The following is a 13,771-nucleotide window of genomic DNA, read 5'->3' on the forward strand; positions in this document are numbered from 1 at the left end:
GGCTGACTTTGTTCCTGGTGGTGCCAACAGTGGGCATGAAGCCAGCCCTTCTGTTTACGAGCAGCTCAAGGTCAGGTGGGCTTGGACTACCTGACTTTCATTAGGTCAGTAAATATGTATATGAGTAAAGTGGCTGTGGGCCAACTGAACTGCTTGCTCCAGAGCTGTGGACCTCTTGCCTGGCCTCCCAGCTCCCTGAATCCATGAGGACATTCAGTGAATCAGTGAGGACATCCACATCCTCATTGAGTCCTCCTTTGCCCTTCCCATTCCCTGCCTCATTCACAAGACCTTCTCCTCATCTCTCACCCTGTCTTGCCTTGACGACCTGTCCAGGCCCATCATCCACCTGACCTATAAACTTCAAACACCTTGTGGTGTTTCCTGCTTCCAAATATTCCTCAAAATTGAGAATCCTGAGTTGAATATCTGGAGTTCTCCTTTCTGATTTCTATAATGGTAGACATGGTCTAAGGCAGATTTTCCAGGCTTTTCTGGACTTGCCAGAGACTCCCTCTCTTGGCAGGTCTGAATCAAAAGATCATGCACTGGCTGGGCATGGTGGCTCATGCCTGTAATCTCAGCACTTTGGGAGGTCAAGGCGGGCAGATCACTTGAGGTCAGGAGTTCGAGACCAGCCTGGCCAACATGGTGAAACTGTGTCTGTACTACATACAAAAATTAGCCGGGTGTGGTGGTGCACACCTGTCATTCCAGCTACTCGGCAGGCTGAGGCACAAGAATCTCTTGAAATGGTGAGGTAGAGCTTGCAGTGAGCCGAGATTGAACCACTGCATGCTATCCTGGGTGACAGACTGAAATAAAAGAAGATTCCTGCAGTGTTCTGGAATCTCTACTTTTTTTTTTTTTTTTTTTGAGATGAAGTCTCACTCTTGTTCTCCAGGCTGGAGTGTGATGGCATGATCTTGGTTCACTGCAACCTCTGCCTCCTGGGTTCAATCGATTCCCCTGCCTCAGCCTCCCAAGTAGCTGGGATTACAGGTGCCTGCCACCATGCCCGGCTAACTTTTGTATTTTTAGTAGAGATGTGGTTTCACCATGTTGGCCAGGCTGCTCTCAAACTCCTGATCTCAGGTGATCTACCTGCCTTGGCCTCCCAAAGTGCTGGGATTACAGGCGTAAGCCACTGAGCCCGGCCAGAATCTCTACTTTTAACACATATCCTGGAGGATTATTATGATCAAGTATGTTGGAGGAATAGCTAGAATGCCTGTTAGGGTATAAAAAGTATTATGTTTCACTTCTTCATGTATATTTGCATGTTTTCCTAACAGACCCTTAATATTACTAGATGATTAGCCAGTATTGCTAGATGATTAGCTAGATAATATGGATGATTTAACTGGCAGGTAGTGGCCCTAATGCAGTAATAAGAAACTCTGTCCATAGATAGTTGAGAAAGAGCCCTAGGTGCTGACACATTAAATAGGCCTCATGAAATATATTTTGGTGTTCTTGAGAGATGAGAATGAATTTTCAAGAAGCCAATTTGGTCTCATTTTAACTTGGAAGACAGAAGAGATGGTCAAGAGTCTCATTGTTTATATAAAAAAAACTGTAGTAAATACATCAAAGCATTCATAAGGTTAGGCACCTCTACATGCTTCTTGAGGTTAGATACCTCTACATGGTTGGTGTGGTATCTGGCACACAGTAAGCGCTCAATAAAACTAATGGAATGAATAAATAAATGATTGAACATTGTATTCATTGATGGTGACTGGGACATGTTCCTTTCTCCTCCCTGTCTGTCTAGGTCTTCTCACCTGAAGGACGTTGGGAAGACTTTAATTGGAATCAGAAGAATTGGGTATAAACTTTGGCTCCACATTCACTGTCTGTGGGACATTCACTATCTGTGGGCTTCATCTGTCAATGGGTGGGCTGTCTTTGGGTAGGTCACCCAGTTGAAACCCTGATAAACCCATCAGATCTTGTGATACTTTTTTGCTATCATGAGAACAGGATGGGAAAGACTGGCCCCCATGATTCAATTACCTCCCCCTGGGTCCCTCCTACAACATGTGGCAATTCTGGGAGATACAATTCAAACTGAGATTTGGGTGGGGACACAGCCAAACTATATCAGTACCCTATATTGTTTCTGGAGCGGGGAGACATAATAAGATTGTAAAAATGTAAATAAGAGGGAGTCACATAACATGGGTACCATGATCTCTCCCAGGAAGGAATGAGAGAGGAAGGAATCAAGAGAGCTGCAACCAGATCTTTGGCTTTATCTAACGGTTTTATTTATTTTTTATTTTTGAGATGGAGTCTCACTGTCAGCCTGGAGTGCAGTGGTGTGATCTTGGCTCACTGCAACCTCCGCCTCCCAGATTCAAGTGATTCTCCTGCCTCAGCCTCTCGAGTAGCTGGAATTACACGTGCCTGTCACCACGCCTAGCTAATTTTTGTCTTTTTAGAAGAGGTGAGGTTTCACCATGTTGGCCAGGCTGGTCTCGAACTTCTGACCTCACGTGATGCACCTGCGTCGGCCTCCCAATGTGCTGGGATTACAGGTGTGAGCCACTGTGCCCGGCCAAGGTTTTATTTTTATATTGAGAAACATCTAAATTAGATTAAGCAGAATATGGATGATTAAAAACTAGGTGGTAAATATGAGTGTTTTTATTTTATTCTTATTTTTGAAATTAGTAATAACTTCATAGTTTTAAAAATTAAAAGAAATGTAAAATTTCTATGACCCAAAAATGCAAAGAATTGACTTATGTCCAGACATTTATTCCCAGAACTTTCTAGCAATAAGCTCAAGAGGAATGGGGTATGGAATTTGTTGACCTGTACAGAATCGTATTTAAAGTGATATGATTATGAAAATGCCGTTTAAAAGGCACAAATTTTGCCTTCAGAAATGCTTATTTCTGTAGGGTGACCATTGTGCCATTTTTTCTTTTCTACCCTGCACGAATAGCATATCACCTGCTGTCAATGCCTTGACCTTCAATGATGGATACTGAAGCCTTTTATAGAAATACAGAAAAGCAGCTTTCCCCAACGTTTTCTCCCCTACCTTCTCTCCTGAACAGTACTGATGTGGCTGGTTGGCAGAAGTCTACCACTAGGGTCCTATGGAGTAGACATACAGGGCCTTCAGAACTGCTGTGGGGGAAGAAGAGAAGGTTAGTTTTGGGAATTGTTTAGTAGTGGGGAAGATCAAGGATGGACAGAGAAGGGGCGTAGAAGTTAAATCTCTCTGAGATGAAATTTAACTCATCTCATTGTTGAAATGACGAATGATGTAACGTTTCCAGGTTTCCTCTAACATTTACTGAACACACATTGTGGCTTCATGGTTTAGGGGATCTAAGCTTTGCGGATGTTACTCCATTATTTCTCTAAACAACCATTGAGATTATTGAGATTGTACTTTTTTTTTGGGGGGGACGGAGTCTCACTCTGTCATCCAGGCTGGAGTGCAGTGGTGCAATCTCAGCTCACTGCAACCTCCGCCTCCCGGGTTTGAGTAATTCTTCTGCCTCAGCTTCTTGAGTAGCTGGGACTACAGGCATGCACCACCACTCTTGGCTAATTTTTGTATTTTTAATAGAGACAGGGTTTCACCATGTTGGGCAGACTGGTCTTGAACTCTTGTACCTCAAGTGATTCATCTGCCTCAGCCTCCCAAAGTGCTAGGATTACAGGAGTGAGTCACTAGGCCCAGCCAGAGACTGTATTGTTATTTCCATTTTTCAGACAAGGAAACCAAAGCTTAGAGAAGTTAAATGACATGCCTGAGGTTGTATAACATGAGTGGCCAAGAGTTACAGCCAAGTCTCTCATTCTGTTTGGTGTCACCTCTTAAATTCTCCAATTTGATCTGCTTTTCTCTGTTAAATAACAAATCCTGATTTCTCTTTCTAGGAAATGTTCTTCAGTTGCCTGTAAACATTTATTTTGAGAATAGCACTGCACTTTTTCCTGCAATGTCCCGTTTGATAACATCAATAGACTCAAATGACATAGAACTCTTTTTAATCACTTAAACCTTCATAAGTAGAGTAGGCAATCAATGCTAAGTCAGGGTCAGAGCTTTCTGACACTCACCATGTGCATTTTACTGAGGCATTAATAGGAGAAAATCATGATATGATTACCTTTAAATGAGGATATTAACAAGTTTATATTTCTTCAAAATATGTGGTAGCTTATGATGGGATGTTAAGTGGTTTCTAATAGTTTCCTATGATCTGAGATAAAATACTTCTTTCGAACATTGTCTTTCATTATTTCTTCATTTGTAGCTGAGTAACGCAGAGAGATTCTTCTCCAGGTCTTGCCTCTGAGTGACCATCTTAAAGGCATCAGTTGTGGTAGTGGGGGCCAGCCATGTTCAGTCACTTAGGCCTTCCCTTCAGTGTGAAAAAGTCTGGCTGGACCCAGAGGAAATGGGTTGAGGGACTAAAGCAAATGGCTTCTGTTTCTTACATTGTTTGAGGAGTCCTTGCCCAGATGGCTAGGACAGAGAGGACTAGAGAGGAAGGGTGTCAAGGATGGTGCAGCTCCCGGTTACAGATATGGCGGCTTCCACGGAGATCAGGTGGAGTTCTGAGCTTTTGGAAACTACCTGAAAACCTTCCACTAGCTCTCTTTCTTTCTTTCTTTCTTTCTTCTTTCTTCCTTTCTTCTTTCTTTCTTTCTTCCTTCCTTCCTTCCTTCCTTCCTTCCTTCCTTCCTTCCTTCCTTCCTTCCTTCCTTCCTTCCTTCCTTCCTTCCTTCCTTCCTTCTTCCTTCCTTCCTTCCTTCTTCCTTCCTTCCTTCCTTCCTTCCTCCTTCCTTCCTTCCTTCCTTTCTTTCTTTCTTTCTTTCTTTCTTTCTTTCTTCTTTCTTTCTTTCTTTCTTTCAGATGGGCATCTCACTCTGTCACCAGGCTGAAGTGCAGTGGTGTGATCTTGGCTCACTGCAACCTCTGCCTCCCAGGTTCAAGTGATTCTCATGCCTCAGCCTCCCGGGTAGCTGGGATGGCAGGCACCCACCACCACACCCAGCTAATTTCTATTGCATTTTTAGTAGAGATGGGGTTTCATCATGTTGGGCAGACTGGTCTCGAACTGGTGACCTCAAGTGATCTACCTGGCTCAGCCTCTCAAAGTGCTAGAATTACAGGTGTGATGCCCGGCCCTGCTTGATCGTTTTTGAAAAGGAGAAACCCAGGAACAGACCCGAGGGAGTTACAAGGTGGAGAATGTTGAAAGTATTTCTCAAAATGCTATTCCTCTTCTCAACACCAGTTCAGCATTCTCCTCCAGAGATTTGGTGTCTCACACTGCCTTTTGTGCTGTAAAAGCCAAATGAGAGGCATTTAAATTATTTCTGTTGCCTAGGAAAGAGAAATATTATCCACAGTAACAAAACATCAAATTTTATTATGCACAAGTTAGTGCTATATATTTAGGAGTTTTGCTTTAGAGGATATAATTTAGAAAAATGGGACAGCTTTTCATTGGCTTGGAAGTTTCTATTGTCAAAACATATTACCAGGAAAGTACAATACATTGTAAAATTATAAGGAACTGCAATTCAGTCCTATTTTGACTTTATTTATAAAAAAACAAATTAATAGCAAATGAATAAAACTTTTAAACCATTATCCGGGTAATAATACTAAACAAAACAACTAATAAAACAGCCGCATTCAAACAGCTGTTTAAGGAAACCCAATGATATTTCATCCATTGTCAAACTTGGCATTTGAGCAGAATAAAGACCAAAGTAAATATTTATTGATTCATGTGAGAATACTGAAAATTTCTCTTTTATAAGTAGAATAAGCAAATAAACCATGATTTATAAAAACCCTGGCTAACTAAAATCAGCTAATGGGTCTATTCAAAAAATTCTTATCATGTAAACTGTGAACTGACAATTATAATTGAAAATTACCAGTTTCTCTATGAATTTAATATACATATAGTTAACCACCTGCTTGACTGTTATACAGAGCCATTTAAACGTGCAAATGGATGTACAAATGTTTGAAGTCTTTTGAACCAAACACATTAATTGCCAGTCTGTGTTAATGGAAACACACAGAATGGATGCCCGCCTCTCTGTCATAAATATAAAAATTCCCTGGGCTTCTGAGTCTCCATACTAAGCACACATGGAGGCTTTTTATAGGAAAAGCTCATTTAGAGATTTAGCCCCTCAACCCCAACCAAATAGGTGATAAGGAGACAGGAAAAGTTGTGTTGGCCAGATTGACTATAAGCACACTGCATTCCTAACACTGTTCTGTCCAAGTAGGGGTCTGCAGCCCAGATGGCTACAGAATTGGCAGTGAGAAGTGAGGCAAAGTTCAAAGCAAGCACAGGGGCACATTTAGTGCCCAGTTTCCTCCCTGTTGACACCTGGGCAGGTTGGATAGGTGACCTTGTGGTTTTCCTTAGTGGCCTGAGGACTTCCATCATGACTTCCCCTGGACCTGCCCTCACAATGCGGTGATCCACAGCTAGGATGCTCTTCCTTCTTAGCAAGATATATCAGCCCCTTGTCCCCTGGCCCGCAGGCCCTGTGTGTTTCAGATAGAAACACAAGGATGGCCTGAGTGCTCCTCTGCCCAGCCTCCCACTCAGCAAGGGCTACCAGCTGTCTGAGCTAGGGGCCTCTGAGGGCTGGTGGTAGGCCCCTCCTGCAGTCACTTTTCTACGACTCTCTGGCCATCGGGGTGTAGATGGAGGTGGCCCCAGCTTGACTCTGAGCTAGGGCTCAGTGATGTATGTTGATGCCTGGAAAGCATTTGGAGGCCTGTGGGGTCTGGGAAGACCCATCCTAAGGTAAGAGGGTGCCAGGGAAGCTAAGCTTGGCTCAGTTCCAGAGCTTTAGTGTTCAGAAGGGAGGTGAGACTCTGGATCACCTGATTTTTGTCATCAGCCCAGTCCTAAGATTGTACATCTGAGTCTTACCCAGAGGAAAATCTGCAAACGAAAAAGTGAAAACAGCAGTTTCTCTAAAAACAAGGTAATAGGATGGGGCACAAGAAGCTGGTTTTTTTTGTGGGGAGCCTTTACAAAACAAAATATAAAATCTGCCGGGTGCCGTGGCTCACGCTTGTAACCCCAACACTTTGGGAGGAGCCTGAGGCCAGTGGATTGCTTGAGGCCAGGAGTTCAAAATCAGCCGGGTGTGATGGTGCATGCCTGTAATCCCAGCTACTCAGGGAGGCTGAGGCATGAGAATTGCTTGAACCCGGAAGGCAGAGGTTGCAGTGAGTCAAGATCGCACCACTGCACTCCTGCCTGGGCGACAGAGAGAGACTCTGTCTTAAAAAATAAAAAATAAAAAAAAAAACCAGAAAATATAAAATGAAACAAATCATTCTTCTTCACTTTCCCCAAATCAATCCCAGCCTGGGGTTGTGAAGACTTCAAGACATTAGAGGTGATGCTAGGGAGTAGTGGGAATTGACTTATTCCTGGAGACTTTTAGGAAATTCTTGGGAGTAGAAGACAGACTTTGCGAGAAGCTGAAATTTTTCAAGATCAAGTTGGGGTAAGAGTTAGCAACATGGGGATCTTGTTTTTAATGAACCCAATTTACCTCCTCAGGCTGACGATGCCCGGAAACACACAGGCAAGGTGAAGCAGGAGTTCAGTATTACCTGTCCGATGTGTTTCTCGCTTCTGCTGCTGTCTTTCACCTCTGCTCTGCCCGATTTCATCAGTGCCACACCCAGCCCGGCCTTCAGCTTTACCCTCCAGGCTTGTTTCTGAATGAGCTTTGGGTATTATCAAAGGCATCATCCTTTAACCTCAAAGGATAAAGGCTCTTCACCAGTGAAGATATAAGAAGACAAAGCCACAGGCTCTGAGGGTCATTTCGAGAGTGCTCTGGGCATCCTTTGAGCACATTCGTGTCACCCTCCTCTGCAGTTACTCCTCATATGATGAGCATACCAGCCGGTCCTGGGATTAGACAGTGAGAAGGGCCTGCTTTCACTGGCCGCAGGTCACTGTTGACAGAGCTGCAAGAAGGAGAAAGAGATCCAGATCTCTTGGGAAATCAGGTCCTCATTTATTTGTAGTCCAGAGAGAGAGAGCAGAAAGTCAAAGACAGCCTGAGAAACATGTCTGTGACCTCTGACCATGGACACCTGTGCACAGAATACAAGTTCTGAAAGGAAATGGTGTACAAATCATCCATGGTCTGGTGACTTCTAATCCAGAGCCAGGCCTCGGTCCCTGGCAGCCCCTGTGGGCAGGCTCGGGGCAGGCTGGGCCTCCGCACAGAATGGGGAAGGAGAGGTCACTAGAATCAGGGGAGATGGGGACTGAACCAGCTGTACTACTGGTCTTTGTGGGGGATGCCATCCAAATGCCAATGGCCAAAGGGGCCTGAGGTTTCTGGCCCCATCCCAGTGTCCTTGTTCATTTCTGGGAGGACACTCTGCATAGGGACTGTTTAGTGACAGCAGGAGGAATTTAGTGCTAGAAGGCAGCAGGTGATGGAAGCTTCTTGGAGGACGACAGCTGGTGTCGGCAGATGTGGGGAGCAGGGTTGCCCCAGTGGAAGGAATGAGGGGAAGGTGATCAACCACACCCCTTTACCTCGAATTGAGGGGTCCTGGGATGGGGGCTTTCAGTGCTAAACCTGGGGAAACCCTGGGCAAACCAGGACAAGCTGGTCCTCTGGGGAAGGCCAGGGAATCGCTGTGCAGGGCATCAGGGCCCTGGCTGGGCAAGAAGAGAGATGCCAAGTTCAGAACTGTTTAGGTCTTAAGGTATAAAGCTCCTTCACAAAAATCAGATGCAAAGAAAACCCCAGTCCTCCCTCCTTTAACACACATGCACACACATGGGAACACAAACCTACAAAAAAGACAATTTAACACATGCACACACACAGGCACACAAACGTACAAAAAAGACAATTTCCTCTTAGTGAACTTACTCAATGTATGCAGCCCTCATTTCTGCTGATAGCAGCCATTTCTGATTTATTCCTTGCTGTAAGAAATGTCTCATACCTTCCTTCTTCTGGGGTTCTCGGTGTTGGAATTGAAGCTTTGGGTCTCCACTAAGCGGGTTGGTCTGGTAAGGGCTTCTTCCCAGTACAGGGCCAGTCCTCTGTGTGGGTCATCCAGCCCAGGGGAGGCAATGGGTGAGCAAGGCAAGTGCCTAAGTGTCCAGGCTTAGACCAGACTTGGGGCAAGATGACACATTCCAGCTCTCTCCAGCAGCCGCCAAGGAGTCAGTGAAGGTACTGTTTATCTTGGAGCCAGTCAGGCAATGCTAAAGTTCAAAGACCCAGTGTCTCTGGCTGGCCAAGGCTGGAGAAAGAAGGTTAACATGTGGGTTTCCTGGCTCACCAATGTAGTTCTCCCCAGGAGACTTCCCTGTTGTATTTAGCAACAAGTCTGAGACCATTAGAAGTCTTCCTATTCAATGTAGATACTATTTTAAACATCTTCCCATTAGCAAAGGGAATTATTTTTGTTTTGTTCTTGGGAGGATAATTCTGGTTGTCTTAAAAAGGCTTTACGAATTTTCTTAAAAACACTGCATTTATCTGATGTAATCCTGCCACTCTCTTACAGGAACAGCTGTTGGTGTTTGCAGCCACACATGTTTGAGATCAGTTATCTTTTGACATAATGACCAAGCTTTTTTGTTATGTCAGATGAGATAAAAGTAAGTATTTGCTGCTACAGTTTCCCCTGATAAGCAGTATTCCACTTTTATATAAGAGGGCCAGATGGTTGAATTAAGGATGAAATAACACATATTGAAATTTGCTTTTAAATCCACCTCTGTACACAGAGGTTCTCTTAAAAGAGGTTTACCGTGAATCTTTGGCTTTGTCCTCTCCTAATGATACAGGAACTATAAAGAAATTATTTAGGCAGTTAGTGAGGGTAAGAGAGTCTTTGTCAAGGTTTCCTTTTTAAGAAAAAGCAGCCCCCAAATCATTTCTTTTCTAACAAAGAGCAGCCTGAAAAATCAAGCTGCTGACATAGAAAAGCAAGATAGAAGCTTGCATGGGTGAATACCGGTAGCCGTGCCAATGGGAAAAGGCTACCTGAGGGCCAGGCATGTTCAACATGGAGGCTCTATCTTCCCTTTTCTTTGTCAACCACATGTACAGTAAAGAAGCAGGCAACATGGTGCTGGCCAGGTAGAGAACCCAGCTGCATAATAGAAGATTACGGTGGGCTGGCCAGCTTCTTGCACTATGCAAATGACACACCTGGTCTGACCAATCTCTCGTACCCTATGTAAATCAGACACCGCCTCCTCAAGCTCCTGTATAAAATCCCATGCATTTCACCATGGAACTGGAAGACCTACTCGGGAGCTCCTCTGTCTCTACAACAGAGAGAGCTTTTCTCTCTTTCACCTGTTAAATCTCTGCTCTTAACCTCACTCCTTGTGTGTCTGTGTCCTTGATTTCCTTGGCATGAGTCAACAAACCTCAGGTATTATCCCAGATGAACGATGCCACTTCACTAAGGAAGATAAAGGAAACTAGAGACCAAGCTCAATATCACACTCCTCCCATGTGTATGCACACTTACATATACATCTTTGTTTTAATGTAAGCAGGAGAAAGAAGTTAGGAAAGTGTTTAGGTTCCTAAGCTGTTTTTCCATAATCTGAGCTTTGTCAGAAGTATTAGAACAGATCTGTGGCAAAACTCCAAAACCGTGGACCCTCAGTGCAGTTTCTCAAATGTGCTCACATGTGATCCTAGATCCATCTTACACCTTGCTATTCCAGTTTAATAGCAGGGTATTGAATCTGGCTTCCTGTGCTGCAGTGATTTAGAAGGTGTGTGAAATATGGAATTGTTTTGTTGGACTCTTCCTTATTCCTTATCTGTTTACCACCCACCAATACAGCAACTACTAAAAATAAGGCTAGAGCTCTGTGTTCTTCTAGTAGTGAGATGAATCAATGTTGATAACGTGCCCTCTCGATTCCCAGGTGTATAAACAATGAAATTTTTGATGAGTTTTCTTGCCCAAGGGGTGAAATCTCCAGCCAATAAACAGAGCATCTATCTGTGTGTGAGTGCACGAGTGCATGCCTTGTGTGTCCGTGTGTGTGCATTCACGTGCTGTGTTTTGAAAGAAGCTAATTAAACTGTAGACACTAAAGCTTTAGATGTTACTGAATCAACTCAATCAACCAGTTCCGGCAAGTCCAAATATTTGCAGTGGTAGCAAATACGAATAATTGATCACATATAGAACACTTGCCATGTGGAATACAATCAGATGTATTCTGTCATCTAAGATTTAAAAAGCAAAATAAAAAAATACCACGGAAACCTTCATGTTATGGGAAAGTGACTGCATATTTGTAAAGAACACAGTCAATACTAGTTGTGTGAGCTATAAATAATGTAGTAATTATTATTTTGGTCTGAAACATTTTATGTCCTTTAGTCATTAAAATTAGGATCTATGAGACTGGGGCAGCATGGAGAAATGACTGTTACACCATGCAGTGACTTTTTTTAAAAAAGAAAAAAATAAACTTAGGGCATCTATTTCCCACCATTTTCTCATTTAATTACAATTCCCTGATACCTTTCTACCAGTCTCGTACTGTTTGGGGGCAAACTAGTAAGAAGCTGGGGGCAAAAGGCTCCTCTTCCAATAAATTCCTATGGAAGTAGGAAGCTATTATCTGTTTATTCCTTTTATAATGGAGCTCAAATTCTTACCTGAAATAGACCCCAGCTCTGGAGGTAAAGGGTGTGGAGGAGAGGAAGAAATAGCAGTGCTTGTGAGTGCACATGTGTATGTGTGCACGTATGTGGCAGGTGTTTGCAAACACGTGGAAAGCACCTATGCTTTCCTTGTTTCCAGTGGGAGAAGCTGCCTAAAGCATGTCTCTTCCTGTTCAGCAAGACATCTTGGTTCCCTGAAAATTCATCAGGGATGGTGAAATCTCCATCAACGAACACAGAAAGATCCACCAGAGACAGTTCATGGTGAATTCAGTTATAGTGACATTCTAGAAGTTGACACCGGTCAACCCTTTCTATCCACCTCCACCCTGTCTCAGTGTCTTTCTTTTGCTGTTGCTTCTCATCACCAACAAACTCATGTCTGGTTTTTGGGAAACATTAGTGTGTAATGGCTTCTGTAAAGTAAGAGCTCTCCTTTCTAGAAAAATTTAATAGTCTTAGCAATTAAGCCCATGTTTTATAGTATTGTTTCATTAGGAATAAACACATATATTGTAATTAAAAACTTTTCTCAGCTTCTGAGTGGTCTTTCCATTTCATCAAATATTAAGAAGTGGGAGTATGAATGAAGGAATTAAAGAAGAAACAGAAAAGAAGGAAAAAAATTCACAAAATGTAATACACAATCACACCAGGCAACTGTAGTCTCTTTCCTGGATAATTTATGTTAAAGTTTATCAGACTCAGAAGCTGATATGATAAATAGCCCAATATAGTTTCTCCTTGTTGTCTAATATCATTGCAGGTCTATCTGGCTCATTTATAATGTAATTTCTTTCTGTTTAAAGGCAAAATACTTCAAGTATTTGACAAGCTAAACATTAGCCCTAAAAATGTGTATCAATCTGCATTTATATATTTTCTGCATAAAAAGTTCTCAAACTCAAAATCAAAATATTTACAAAGGTATCATGTGCTTATCGATGTCACACATTTTCTTTGCAAAGTGCATAATGAAAATTTCAGAAGTAGTCGATTCTGTTTGCTGTAAAATGTCTCCATTAAAATACAAAGAACCAAACTACTGATGCACAGGGCAATTTGCATGGATCTTAAGGGGTGTTCTGCTGAGTAAAAAACTGCCAGTAAAAAACTGCCAGTCTCAAAAGGTACATACTGAATGATTCCATTTTTCTAGCATTCTCAAAATGACAAAACTACCAAGATGAAAAACAGATGGGAAGGCCGGGGTGAGGGAAGGAGATGGAGAGAGGGAGGTGGTGACTATAAAGGGACAACTCAAGGGAGTTTCTTTGCAGTGATGGAGCAGTTCTGTGTCTTGATGGTGGTGGTGACAATATGCATCTCTACAGAAGGTAAAATGTCCTGGAGCTATACACAAAAACATACACAAGAAAAATTACTGCATGCAAAGGCTGGCAAAATCCAAGTAAGGTCTAAGATCTAGTTAAAATGTATTCTCAATGTCCTGGTTTTGCTAATGTACTGTAGTTATCACTGCGGAAGACCAGGTGATGAGTACATGAGACTTCCTTGTACTATTATTGTAACTTCTTGTGAGTCTGTAATTATTTCATTATATAAAGGTAGAAACATAAATCTCTGTTGAAGAAAAGATTCTGGCAACTAAACACACTTGGAAGCAATTTAGTCAAAGAGTGGTGTCCTTTCAGGAGGCAGAGCCCTTAAGTGTAAACACTAAAGACCCCTGATTTAGCATATGTTTAGTATCCAGGTAACCAGGAATGCAACTCTTAGACTGTGTAACTGAAAACAATTAATTGTTCCCATTACTTTTATGAAGGTTGTAGAATCAGGAAATTTCAGAGCAAGCAGGGTCCATGCTCTCAGGTTACAACTCTCTGTTTTGGTATCCTGATTTGTAATGTGAGGGCTTTGTCCTAGTTTCTTTGCAGTGTCTTGCCTAGTTCTAAATTTCATACTACACATAAACTACAGAAATGGTAATCATAAATTTTGCCTCAGTATTGCATAAGACAAATATTTCAACTTATATTGATTATAAATGTGGACACAGAAAGGACCCATTTATTATGTAACACCATCTATTAAA

At 42.6% G+C, this 13,771-nt stretch overlaps 1 long non-coding RNA gene across 1 annotated transcript; it reads left to right on the top strand.

Annotated features, from left to right (window-relative positions):
• The first annotated feature begins 16 nt into the window (after positions 1-16).
• LOC117070152 lies at positions 17-11,764 on the top strand. The gene is made up of 5 exons (XR_004431794.1): positions 17-104; positions 1,778-1,831; positions 3,072-3,164; positions 9,578-9,671; positions 10,965-11,764. It is a non-coding gene; the product is annotated as an uncharacterized LOC117070152 (long non-coding RNA).
• The last annotated feature ends 2,007 nt before the right edge of the window (positions 11,765-13,771 follow it).

Source organism: Trachypithecus francoisi, unplaced genomic scaffold (genome assembly GCF_009764315.1).
Source record: "Trachypithecus francoisi isolate TF-2019V2 unplaced genomic scaffold, Tfra_2.0 Lachesis_group3, whole genome shotgun sequence".
Taxonomy (NCBI): domain Eukaryota; kingdom Metazoa; phylum Chordata; class Mammalia; order Primates; family Cercopithecidae; genus Trachypithecus; species Trachypithecus francoisi.